At 38.9% G+C, this 12,442-nt stretch overlaps 1 long non-coding RNA gene across 1 annotated transcript in view; it reads left to right on the top strand.

The window, feature by feature from the left end:
• LOC123385113 overlaps positions 1-8,475 on the top strand; it is a 110,730-nt gene extending 102,255 nt beyond the window's left edge. The window contains exon 5 of the long non-coding RNA XR_006597220.1: positions 6,348-8,475. This is a non-coding gene — a long non-coding RNA (uncharacterized LOC123385113). The remainder of the gene's footprint in view (positions 1-6,347) is intronic.
• The last annotated feature ends 3,967 nt before the right edge of the window (positions 8,476-12,442 follow it).

Genomic DNA, 12,442 nt, shown 5'->3' with positions numbered 1-12,442 from the left:
TGGTTGGAAAGGGAGGGCTGAGTGTCCTGAATACTGCATCTGAGAAAGCAAGAAATGCATAGCAGAAAATATGGGCAACTATGGTCTATAAAGGCCAACATCAAAACATATTCATGAGATTCCAAGGAAGAGGGTACAGTAAGGAAATGTCTGTGGGTATGGAAAACTGTGATGATCATAGCTAAAGGGTAGGGGAAGCTGAGAAGTCAAAGGACCTGGGGTTGAGGGTCCAAAGCAGTAATGAGGTGGGGAATTTGTGAAAATAATGAAGACCAGCATTGCTGGTGTCTGTGGAGTCTCAGTACCTCTCATGGTTCCTGCACATTGGAGACTATGGCAGACCCATCTTAGATGCTCCTACTCAGGGCACCTGGGTGGCTCAGTCGGTTGAGCATCTGACTCTTGACTTTGGCTCAAGTCATGATCCCAGGGCTGTGGGATCGAGCTCCACATCAGGCTCTGCATTCGGCATGGAGCCTGCTTGAGACTCTCTCTCTCTCTCTCTCTCTCTCTCTCTCTCTCTCTCTCTCCTTCTGCCCCTCCCCTACACACTCTTTCTCTCTCTCTCTCCTTCTGCCCCTCCCCTACACACTCTTTCTCTCTCTCTTTCTCTCAAATAAATAATTTTCCAAAAAAATTAAGAAAGTAAAATAAAATAAGGTGCTCCTACCAGAGGCTGAACATGTAGCAGACAGCGCATGAAATTAGGAATCAGCTACTCATACCATAAGGATACTGGAGACATAAAGCGAAATTTTTTATTTATACAAGAAAGTATTTTATTACATATACAAGGTGTTTTACACTTATTTATTCATTTATATATTTAAAAGTAATTTTGACTACCTTTTCTATGTTAGGAACAGTTCTAGGTTTGGGAGATTCAATGATGAATAAAATGAATGAGACAGCACTGCCCTCTGGGAGCTGGTATTCTAGTCAGAAATGGACATAGCGCATAGTTGTAAACAAATAAACATATGATGTAGTGTCCGGTGGTGATAAATTCTGTGAAAAAGAGAAGAGCATGACCAAGAAATGAAGGGTGATGAGATGTAGGGAGTATTTTATAAATGGAGATTGTCTAAGGTTGAATGAATATTATATAAATGTATTTGATAAAGTAGAATGTTTTCAAGTTCAGATCTCTCATGATGAAGGGATATTTTGTAATGGAGAGAATCCTGAGGTAGGGAGAACAGTGACTATGAAATGGAGGAAATGTTCTCAAGCGGAATGTCTCTGGTACAGTCCCAGAGAGACCACAAACGGAATCAACAAGCCTCCTTCTGTCCTTCAAATGCTACGAACAGTCATCTGGAAACACTGCTTTGTAACACTGCTTCCAGTATTGTTTCTAAAGGTTATTCAAATCTTTGTGATTAAACTTGCTTGTTGACTTTTGGAGACGAGAAACAATGTTTTACACTGCTTTGCGGTTAAGTGTCTATTTTCAAGGCTTTTCATCACAGAGAAAGGGCAGAAAATACAAATATACAAGATAATATGAATACATAGGTAATGACACTCCCATTAAGAGTAACAGTATTCAAAATTTGATATTGTGCTTTAACACGATATTTAATCAGAGAAGAAATGCTCAAAGATTAGCGTCAAGTGAAAAAAATTAGATACGTTTTTGTGAACTTTTGGTTTCCGGTTTCACATATAAGGAACTTGCAATTTGCCACTGCATCTTAACAAGTTCAATAGCCCAACCAGCTTCCCAGAGTAAATGTGGGAGAAAAATCCCCAAATCCCCTCATGTTCTGGCAGGGGGTGGGAAAAAGTACCCATTTTGAAATATACCAGAGTACTCTGTTTTTTTTTTTTCTGAAGAAGGGATGCCTTGAGAAGAAATTAATTACCCAGAGTCGAACCTACAGGGCTATTATCAAGAGTTTAACTGACCCAGCGGGAGAGTGGGGGGAGAATCCCCAATTCCAGTCAGATTTAGTCTTCCATGTGGAGGAAGGGAAGTACCAATTACTGTCCACATTAGTCATCCTATGCCACCTAAGTGGGGAGAAAAAAAACCCCTGAGAAATAGTTGTGGGGTTCATAGACTAAAGGCATAGGCTCACCAAAGGACCAAGATTTAATCAAAGGCTATAGAGCGCTTCTAACCACACAGATTATCACCACATTAATAAAGGTCTATTTACAGTAGTTCCCTTTACCTTTATATCCAGCTATCAAGAAAAAAAAAATTACAAGGCATGCCAAAACACAAAACTGCAATTTGGAAAGACAGCGTGAACATCAAAATCGGACATGGCGGGGATGTTGGAATAATCAGACCAGGAATTAAAAACGGCTGTGATGAATATGCTAAGGGCTCTAATGGTAAAGCAGACAACATGTAGGAAGAGATGGGCAATGTAAGCAGAGATGGAAATTGTAGGAACCAAACAGAAATGCTGGAGATACCATCTTCAAACTACAGAAAATCAACGGTAAAAAAAATCCTGAAAAAAGCCGGAGGAACAAATAGACAAATTACATCTGACTTCTTAGAAGCCACACAAGCAAGAAAGGAGTGGACGAGGGTAGCCTGGGTGGCTCAGTCGGGTGAGTGTCCCACTTCAGCTCATGTCATGATCTCATGGTTTGTGAGTTCACGCCCCACTTTGGGCTCACTGCTGTCAGCCTGGAGCCTGCTTCAGATCCTCTGTCCCTCTCTCTCTGCCCCTCCTCTACTTGTGCTCTCTCAAAATAAATTAAAAAAACATTAAAAAAAAGAAAGGAGTGGATGAAATATTTAAATTATTGAGAGAAAAAGAAACCTAAAAAGCTACCTATCTATAATTCTGTGTTCTGTGAAATTATCCTCAAAAATGAAAGAGAAATAAGGACTTTCTCAGGCCAAAAAAAAATTTTGTTACCAGCTGACCTGCCTTGCAAGAAATGTTAACAGGAGTTCTTTAGAGAGGCCCGTGGGCAGCTTAATTGGTTAAGCGACTGACTTTTGATTTTGGCTTAGGTCATGATCTCACAGTCATGGGACTGAGCCCCGAGTTGGGCTCCGTGCTAGGTGTGGAACTTGCTTAAGATTCTCTCTCCTTCTTTCTCTCCCTCCTCTCCACTCCCACTATCTCCCTCTCAAAAAAATAAATTAATTAAAAAAAAAGGAGTTCTTCAGAGAGAAGGAAGGTAGTCAGAAACATGGATCCATATAAAGAAAAAAAGAACATCAAAGAAGGAATGGGTGAAGGTAAGATAAAAACTTATGCTTCTTATCCTTCATTGCTCAAACAGACAACTTGTTCCAAATAATAAGAGCAAAAATGTATTTGATTCTGTATGTTTGTGTACATATCATATATATGCGTACATACATATTTTTTACACCTATATACATACATAAGTGAAATGAATGATGGCAATGATACAAGCAAGGGGAAGGGAGGAAGAAAGGTTAGGGTTATTTTGTTATTATAAGGTATTCACCCTACCCATACAGCAGCGTAGTGTGATTTGAAAGTACACTTGGATTAGTTGTAAACCTATATTGCAAACTCTAGTTCAACCACTGAAAAAAAGTATCAAAAGAAATTTAACTGATAGGCTATGAAAAGAGAGCAAATGGATTCATGTAAAATGCTCAGTGAAAACCACAAAGGTAGAAAACAAGTGAATGATGAAAAGAAGAAAGGAGGAATGATGAAAAGAAGAAAGGGCAGGAAATAGACAACAGTAACAATCGTGGTCGATATTAATCAAACACCCTCAGAAATTATTTTGAACATCAATGGTTTCAATGCACCATTGAAAAGACAGAAATTGTCAGAGTGGATCAAAGAAGAGCCCCAAACATACAGACACATATGGATTACAAGCAAATAAATGGAAGGGCACCCAGGTGGCTCAGTTGGTTGAGCACTGGCTCTTGATTTTGGCTCAGGTTATGATCTCATAGTTCATGGGTTCAATCCCCATGTTGGTCTACACTGAAAGTGTGGAGCCTGCTTGGGATTCTCTCCCTCTCTTTCTGCCTCTCCCCTGCTTGCCTACGCTATCTCAAAATAAATAAAAACTTTTTTTAAAAAAAACTAAGTGGATGGAGATTAACTTTTACATACAGCATGATTATAGCGTTGTCAAAAATTGCATGTGTAAGAGAATGTATGTGTATGAGTGAGTGTTTATGCCGTCAGACTGGGAAAATGTGAACTGCATGTTAACAGCTGTCATTTTCATGTAGTAAGTTTACCGATGTTTTTATTGCTGACTTCTTTTTATATTTTCTAAAACTATTCAATTAGTTATTTAATTATTATTGAATAAGTAATTCATGGTAGCTTTATAATCACACACTGTAAAATGCTATTTAAAATTCTAGCACCCGGGTTGATAAATGAACAAAAACCTTGCAGCAGAAGAAATACAATTTATCCACAGACATATGAAAAAAATGCTTTAACATCACTAGCAACCAAATAAATATGAATTAAATAATCATAAAATGTCATATTTTCTGTCAAAGTGGCAGTTTGAAGAAAATTAATAGTCACATTGAAGATTGTATTGACACAGGCCTCATTCATGACTGGTGAGAATGTGAAATTACATAACATTTTAAAAAACAATTTGGCGATACATGTCAATGTTTTACTTAGGATTTTTTTTGAGTCGTTAAAACTCCTTAAATTCCATCCCGAGGATTCATTTGGAATTCAGACAAGTTATGTTATGTTTACCAGAATATTTTTAATAATAAGGAAGGGCAGTAAACAACCCACACATCCCACATTAGGGGAATAACTCAACAAATTATATTGTAGAGATATGACAAATGGCAGGCAGTTTTTTTTAATAGAGAAGAAAGACCGCATGACTTAAAAAAAATAAGATGGTGTTCATTTTATTCCAGTTTTGTAATATTTAATTGCACAGAAATGCATCAACACCCTAAACGTGGTTATCTCTGCATCATAGAATTACTGGAAACTTTACTACTCTTTTACAAGGTTTTTTGTTTGTTTTTGGATTTCCAAAAAGTATAAAACAGGGTTGTGGAACTGAGATCAGGATATTATGTGGCCTGTATGGAAAGCCTGTGGCTCTTTTGTCTAAAGCTTAGGCTTTCTCCCACAACACACTGCACCCACTATATGATGCTGTGTCCCAAGGCTGGATGTGTTGCCTGCACAAAGACACGTGATTTGCTGGGACATCTGGAGTCAACACAAAACACCTAGGACTTGAACACTGAGTTTTTATAAAGATGGCAAATGCCTTCAACTTCTCCCTAGCCTTATTGAATTCCTGAGTGTCACTTATTTCTAGCTCCCCACACTAAGAATGCTTGGGGATGAGGGGTATTATGATGTGAACTTTAGGGATAATTAAAGGGTTGGGGGAAATAACATGGATGGGTTTAGGTTAAGCATCATCTGGGAAACAGATCCCTGACCACCAGGATTCATGTCCATTAGGTCAGGATTATGAATATCTCAAGTGAAGGTATGTCATTGTCTATGAATCTACTTTAACTCCTAAGGACTATATCATATTGATGGGAGATTATAAAGTCATAATATGATACTTATTTATATTTAATTGATACATATATTTGACTGTTTGATAAAAATTTCTGTTTTATATCTGAAAGTCCCCCAAATGGCACCTCTACTCTTCATAAACTGTCTTACTAGTTCAGCCAAACTCAAATGGGCATATGAGGTTAAAAAAACAAACAAACAAAAACGACCTTTTAATTTAGTTCTAAACTATGCAGGAACTTCTCAAGAATTCTCAGGATCATTTCAGGACTCTCAGAAAGATGCAAACATCATATTTAATCAATATAGATCTTTCAACATAATTTACATGTGACATCATTTCAGTTTTGTCAAGAATTTTGCGTGTATGAATTTTGTGTATGTTGATAAGACTGAAAAAATATGCAGCAATATATTAATAGCTATTCTCTCTTTGTGGTAAGTTTATAGATACATTTTTATTGCTCGTGTTTTATTTTCTAAAATTATTAAATAATTGTATGTTTTATTATCGAGACAATTTTTATGGAAACATGCAAACAATACAGGCGTTTAACAATATCTGATTTTTATAAAAACAGAAAAAAAATCTCTATATTTCTTCAATATCACGTAAGCAAAGTCAAATTTAGTAAAATAAAACATAAATGTCTCATAACCTGATTTGGAGACTGAGGAGGGGGTAGCATTTGGAAATGACCTGCCATGAATACTTCATTATAAGCCCTGGAAAGTTTACATTTTAACCTCGCTTTCATCATTTTTGGCTTTTTTTAAATTTCTATTTTTTTCAAAATGGCAATATTAAAAAGCTCTGCATCCATTTTCTCCTTTGTCTTCAAGGCGACACTCTGCAACACTGATTTCCTGCTGAAGTCCGGGAAGGGCTCACTGACATGCAAAGTCCTGAGAAGCGGAAGAAAGAGTGTGATCATCACCGCGTGAGCATGCGTGCCATCTGGATGGGACCAGGCTTCTCCGCAGACCAGTCGGCTCAGTCACCCCTTCGACGCGGATCCAGACCTGACAGATTTCTAATACAAACAGCCACCTGGAAGCAAAACTCTGCCCAAACCCAGCTGAGCTTTCATGCTGTGGTTTTTGTTTTTTGTTTTTTCTCTTCTATGTCCAAGCCCATCGGCTCTTGCCTCTGATGTGAGCTTCTGAGTTCCCCGACTTGGGATCCGCACCGTAGAACTGCAACGATGGCTCAGAAGATGTCCCAAAACCCGCACGCGGCCGTGGGAGGCCTTCTCATCTTTCCCGGGTCCTTCGCTGATCACTACTTTTCCATTTCCTTTTCCGAACAAAACAAACCAGATTTATGTCCAAGCGTTTTCTCCCATTCATTCTCCAATCTTAGAATTTAAACTCTCAAGTATATTTGCCTTTAAATGACGTGCTGGGGTCTTTTGGTATTTGAAAAAGCTTTTGAGATTTTCAAATGAACTTCTCAAAGGTTCTCAGACTGAAGCTTTGGCAAGAGTGGGTTTCTTCTGAGCAATGGGAAGCCCAGATTCAATTTAGAATGACCTGGTCATCAATCCAGGATGAACTGGAACCCTCAAGAACCTCCAGTTGTGCCCTGGTTCCCCAGTCTCATATCCAAGGCCTTTGCTGATGGCTCTCTGCCTACTTTGTCAAGTTCATCTTTCCTATCACCAGCCTGCCCACGCCCCCTGCACAGATTCACCACCACCAACCCCCCCCTCCCACTGCCCCCCTTTCCCCTTATCTTTGTCTTGTCTCTTGCTTTCTCCTGGCCTGGAACATGTTCCCTCCACTCTTTATCAGCTACATTTTCAAACATTCAGGGGCTACATTCAATATAACTCCATTGCAAAACTTCTCTTTGTAACCTGTGGGTGATTTAGGGAAAGTTGCAAACATTAGCCCAAGAAAAACCTGATTTGATGTTTTATACCAGCCTTCAAAAGCCAAGTAACCAAGGCACATGTATGGTAGGTCTATGTTCAGTAAGATAAAGCTTATGATTTATTTGTATGAGTTCCGTGTAAACAAAGTCATGTTTAGGAAGCTCTTGGGATGCAGTCGATGTCTCCATAGCTCTAGAAATTAGGGAGACTTACTTATGCTCTCTCTGCTCCGGAATCCTCACCTGGGCGACACATTTAGTAATAAAGCAATCCTGAAAAGATGTTGATGAAGATTAAGTGACGAAATTCATGTAAAAATCTTACAATACCTGGCAAATCACAGCTTAGGAAAAAAGCTAATTATTCTCATGACCAGATGCTCTCTCCCTTGCCCCATCCTTGTTTGAATAAACTCTGTATGGTGTGGAGTCGCATGCCCCTGGGCAGGTTCTTTTCTGTCCCTGAGCATTATATGCAACATGATAGAAAGGGCCAGATGCCCAGCAGGCCAAAGACCGTGCATGGTGCATTACAAGCTTTTAATACACTCTGTGTGCAGTGCATTCAGATTCAGCCTGGAAAAGTGTATATAATGTCTGCTCTATTTTTACTGGCTCCATCCTGGCTGTTATCTCCAAGCTTCCACAAATAAAACCACTAAAGGATGTGAATGCCAAATAATATGACTTTCCAACGAAAGTCACTTACTTCCCACTCCACTACCTCCTTTGGAAAATGGGAAAAGAACAAGAGCCTTCCCCCCAGATGACACGCTGGTCCCTTTAAGTTTGGGCTGCTTTGTTTTTCTATGGAAGGCAGGCCATGATAGGTTGTATGTTATGGATGGATGACATTTCTTTTTCTAATTTAGATGAAAGGACTATGAAATATTGGTATTTGGTTGGGTATAGTGGGCTGTTCTAAACAAAGCCTTGTGATCCTGAATGTACACCTGCCAAGGACTCTGTACTTCAGATTGATGGATGATATTGCCAGCATCATATTTTCATTATTTTTCGCTCTCCTGTTCTATGTGCCAAACCACCACTAAATCACAGATACTAAATGTTGAACAAAGTAAAACATGTATGAATTAGAAATGAGTCCTTTCATTTTTTTATTCACTTTTCTCATCCCACACTACATTTTTCATCTTTCATCTGGTTTTCCTAATCTCTCAGCACATCCTTCTTTTTGACCTTTAGATTCCTTACATTTTAAAGGAGGCAGCATGGGGAACAGAAATGGCTTTGAGCTGAGAGCCACAAAACCTGGCCTTGGTCTCAAATGTTCTTTCAACTTGCTTTGTGACTTTCAAAACCCGTTTTCTCCTCTTTCAATAAGCAAAATGTCCACAGGGTCGAAATTTCTTGCAACCCTAGCTCTCCATGTTCCTGATGTTTATCTAGAGCTTTGCCCCCTTGATACTCCATTCTGAAAAATGAAGCTTTTCCCCACTTAGTTTTCTTTTATTTTGACCAGTATTTGAATTGTGTCCCCTTCTCCTCTCTGCTTTCTTTACCTTGGATTGTTTTGAAGATTCATCACATAATCTGCGTTAAACATCTAGAGTAATCTCCCTTCCTTTTTAATCCTCTCTCTTTATTCTGCCTTCTTCCCTTCCTCTAACTCATCCTTGTTTCTATTCTTCTTTCTATTCCAAAGCCTCCTTTGATGTTCCATTACTTTAAAACCTCAAGATTAATTACCTAATAAATTCTTTCATAAATTAGTGTGATAAATATATAGCTACAATGGGCCAGGCATCAGGTTATTGTGTGGTTTTAGAGGGTCCCATAAATAAAATTCCCATTTTCTGCCGATGGTTGAAACCAGCTGACAGATAGAGGAAAGCAACTGAGAGCTAAGGATTAAAATATCTTGATAAAGCTGTTGGAAGATGCTGCTTTGAGTCTATTAGCTAAGTGCCCAAAAGGGAAGGGTGACATTTCCCCAGATCCTTCTTCCAAATTCTTTACTCAGCTGAGTTTTTTTCTGCCTCTGGGAAAGAGGGAGTGTGGAAGCTGCATGGAGGATGGGGTAACAGAGAGGTTAGGGTGTTACTGATGTAGGCCCTGCCCCAGGGCAACCTAAGGACTGTGGGTAGAGAGAGTTCTACTGTCCATCACCACAAGGGACTGGACACACGGCAGCGAATACGAACACTGTGACCATCACTCTTTTGGAATTATAGTTTGGTGAAGAAGATAGAACTCAAAATGGGGTTAAGTGTGTAATGAAAAACTAGGGAATACTATGGGAGTATAAGGCAGGGAACCTTACTTCCTCTGGGAAGTCAAATCAAACTTTTTCGAAGAATGCATACGTGACCAGAGGCCTAAAGATCAAAAAAGAACAAGACAAAGAACGAGCTGGTGTTGGAGTGTGGGAGGCAATTGGAAAAGCTTGTAGCTCAATGGAAGAGCTGAAGTCGGGCCTGTCTGGTGAGGATTCATGGCACTAGGTGAGGAGGAAGGATAAGGCAGAGACCAGGTGATGCAAGTTAGAAGACTATGCCTCAGTCACAAGGGGAAGACTTTGAGCACTGTTTCTTTTTTCTGTATTAAAACAGTTTATCTTTACTGACATTGAAGAAAACTCCCCTTTAGTTTAACACGAGGAGATGTGTTCAATACTTTATGGTATGGAGACACGGCTGAGTGTCATAGAGACTTTAACAGCAAGGGAGGGGAAGTCCCTCTAGGCTCTGAGCAATTTTAAACATCTGTAAGACATCCCAAGTGAAGATGATTGGTTGACAACTAGGTCTGGACATGTATGGGGTACGTGAACTTGAAAATCATTGGAAAATAGATTATAACTGAATCTCAAAAAATATATATAATTGTCTGCCAAGGAAGCATTGTGAGACCAGAGGGGAGTCTACGAGCGATCCCTGAGAATCTCCAACATTTCGGGCTGGGTATTGGAAACTAGCCAGCTAGGACCAAATCAAGAACCAGGGAACAGAGAGTTTGGAAATGGGAGAGACCACCACTGTCTAATGTTGCCAAGAGGTCAGGGAAGATGAGGACTTAATAAAGTACACACACTCACCTTGATTTGCCCCCATTTTTCTTTTCGCTCATAACAGGAGAGACAGTTTTCCTTTTTATCTTTTCTACTTTCCATTTCTTTATGACTCATATATTCATTCATACTAAAATATTTAGGGTGAAAATGTTGTCCCATAAACATTCATGAACCTGGTCAAACTTTGGCTCCCTCACATTGATTGCTCTGTTAAAATTCTGCCAGCAGTACTGAATAAGATGGGTTTGTGAGTTAATGATGGAAATTTCAAATATTTTAAATTTGATGACTTCTAATTGTTTATAAAGTAGAAGAAAGTGATTATCTACAAAGAGTGAGGTAAGAAGGGAGGGTATACTCTACAAAGATTGGAAGAACAAGATAACTAGAAATATATGTTAAGGTATTTTGGGCAGGGTTTAAATCTAACTGAGATTAGGCTCATCGAATTTACTCTCGCAAACGTCATCTGGTTGGAGGCTCCATAGATTAGATGAAGGTGGAGTATTAGAATTTATCTATCTTTAGAATTTTTCAAAAAAGATGTATATAATGAATAGACAAAATGGCAAAACCCTACCTGTAAAGTTTAGTGTGATCACAGGTATGAGGAAAGAGCTTTAAAATATAATCTGGAAAGAAAGCATAGTAGATGTAGTAGTTTCCTATGGATTTTAAGGTGTCAGATATTCTGACAAGGTAAAAAAGTAAATGTAGATTAGCAGGTACACTGTAAAGTTAGTAGTTTATAAATAGAAAATGTGGGGTCTACATTAGCAAGTTCAGAGGCACAGCAGTTTCCAAGTATAATATGCTGCCAGATGGTCCTGGGGGATGATGTCTGAGACAGGATAGAAAGGAGAGTGAGACAGAAATGTATGAAGGGATGTTCATGTAGATATTCTTCTAAGTACTTTAGCTTTTGGAAGAGGTAAAATATTGCCGACCATTTGCCAAAGTCCTCAATGAATAGGGAGTTATAAACTTTTTCTTGATTCTCTCCATCAGGTGTTAGCAAATCCTCTGTCTCTCTCCATAGAAAGGGCATTGATATGAGTGCAAAGGAGCCCCTATTTTACCAGACATTATGTCAGGAAGGGGGAAAATAGCCTTGGTCATTGTCATTAGGATGGTGGTAACTTTCTCCTCACCATGGCAGCAGACAAATCCAATATGCCCTGTCCTTAAATTTTAATCTCTTTCTCTTACCATAGCAGTGGAAATTTCCAGGGAAGGTTATCAAGAGGGTGAATTAGAGTGAATGCAGCTAATGGCAACATGTATGAGGGTTTGTATCAGGGGCAAGGCAGAGGTACTATGAATTCTTCCAGGTAGTTCTGCAGAGCACAAATGTGATGCAAGCTATTAAGATTTACCTTGTATTCTTCTTTAGGACAGACAGAGCGTGCTCGCTCCTGATATGTTACTTACATGTAGATAAAGCTAATGTAGTTTTGGGATTGTGTGGTGAGGCTCATGGGTGTCATTGTGGTAATTAATTAATTAATTAATTGGTCAACCCAAAAAAATGTAATCAAAGAGAATCTTATAAGGTCTTATGATAATAGTGCGTTATGGAGTTACGATAACTCAGTCATGTGGACCTGATTGTCTAAAATATAAACAACTGAACAAAGATGCTGTTCATCACCTGCAAGACCGGCAAAGGGCCAAGAGTTTGATAGCATAATATTTTGATATGACTATAGGGAAAGAGGCACACGTATCGTCGCAATCATGGAAATGTAAAAGGATACCTCAGTATGGCTATGGATTACATAGTCACTGCAGTCAAAAAGCCCATATATTTTGATGCAGCCATTCCCTTATCCAGAAAATATTCCACCAGATGTTTGAAATTTTGTGTTTGTGTGTGAGAGTATCTATACACACAAATTCGCTGTTAGATTTCAGCAAATTGGAACAACCCAAGTGTCCATCAGTGAGATACTAGTTAAATAAATTACCGAAAATGCATTCAGCGGGATTCAAGGTAGTCATTAAAATTAAGGAAGCTGTTTATGCAGT

This window comes from Felis catus, chromosome B1 (assembly GCF_018350175.1).
Source record: "Felis catus isolate Fca126 chromosome B1, F.catus_Fca126_mat1.0, whole genome shotgun sequence".
NCBI classification, from domain to species: domain Eukaryota; kingdom Metazoa; phylum Chordata; class Mammalia; order Carnivora; family Felidae; genus Felis; species Felis catus.
Note: the sequence above shows the minus strand (reverse complement) of the source record. Positions and strands in the feature narration are given on the sequence as shown.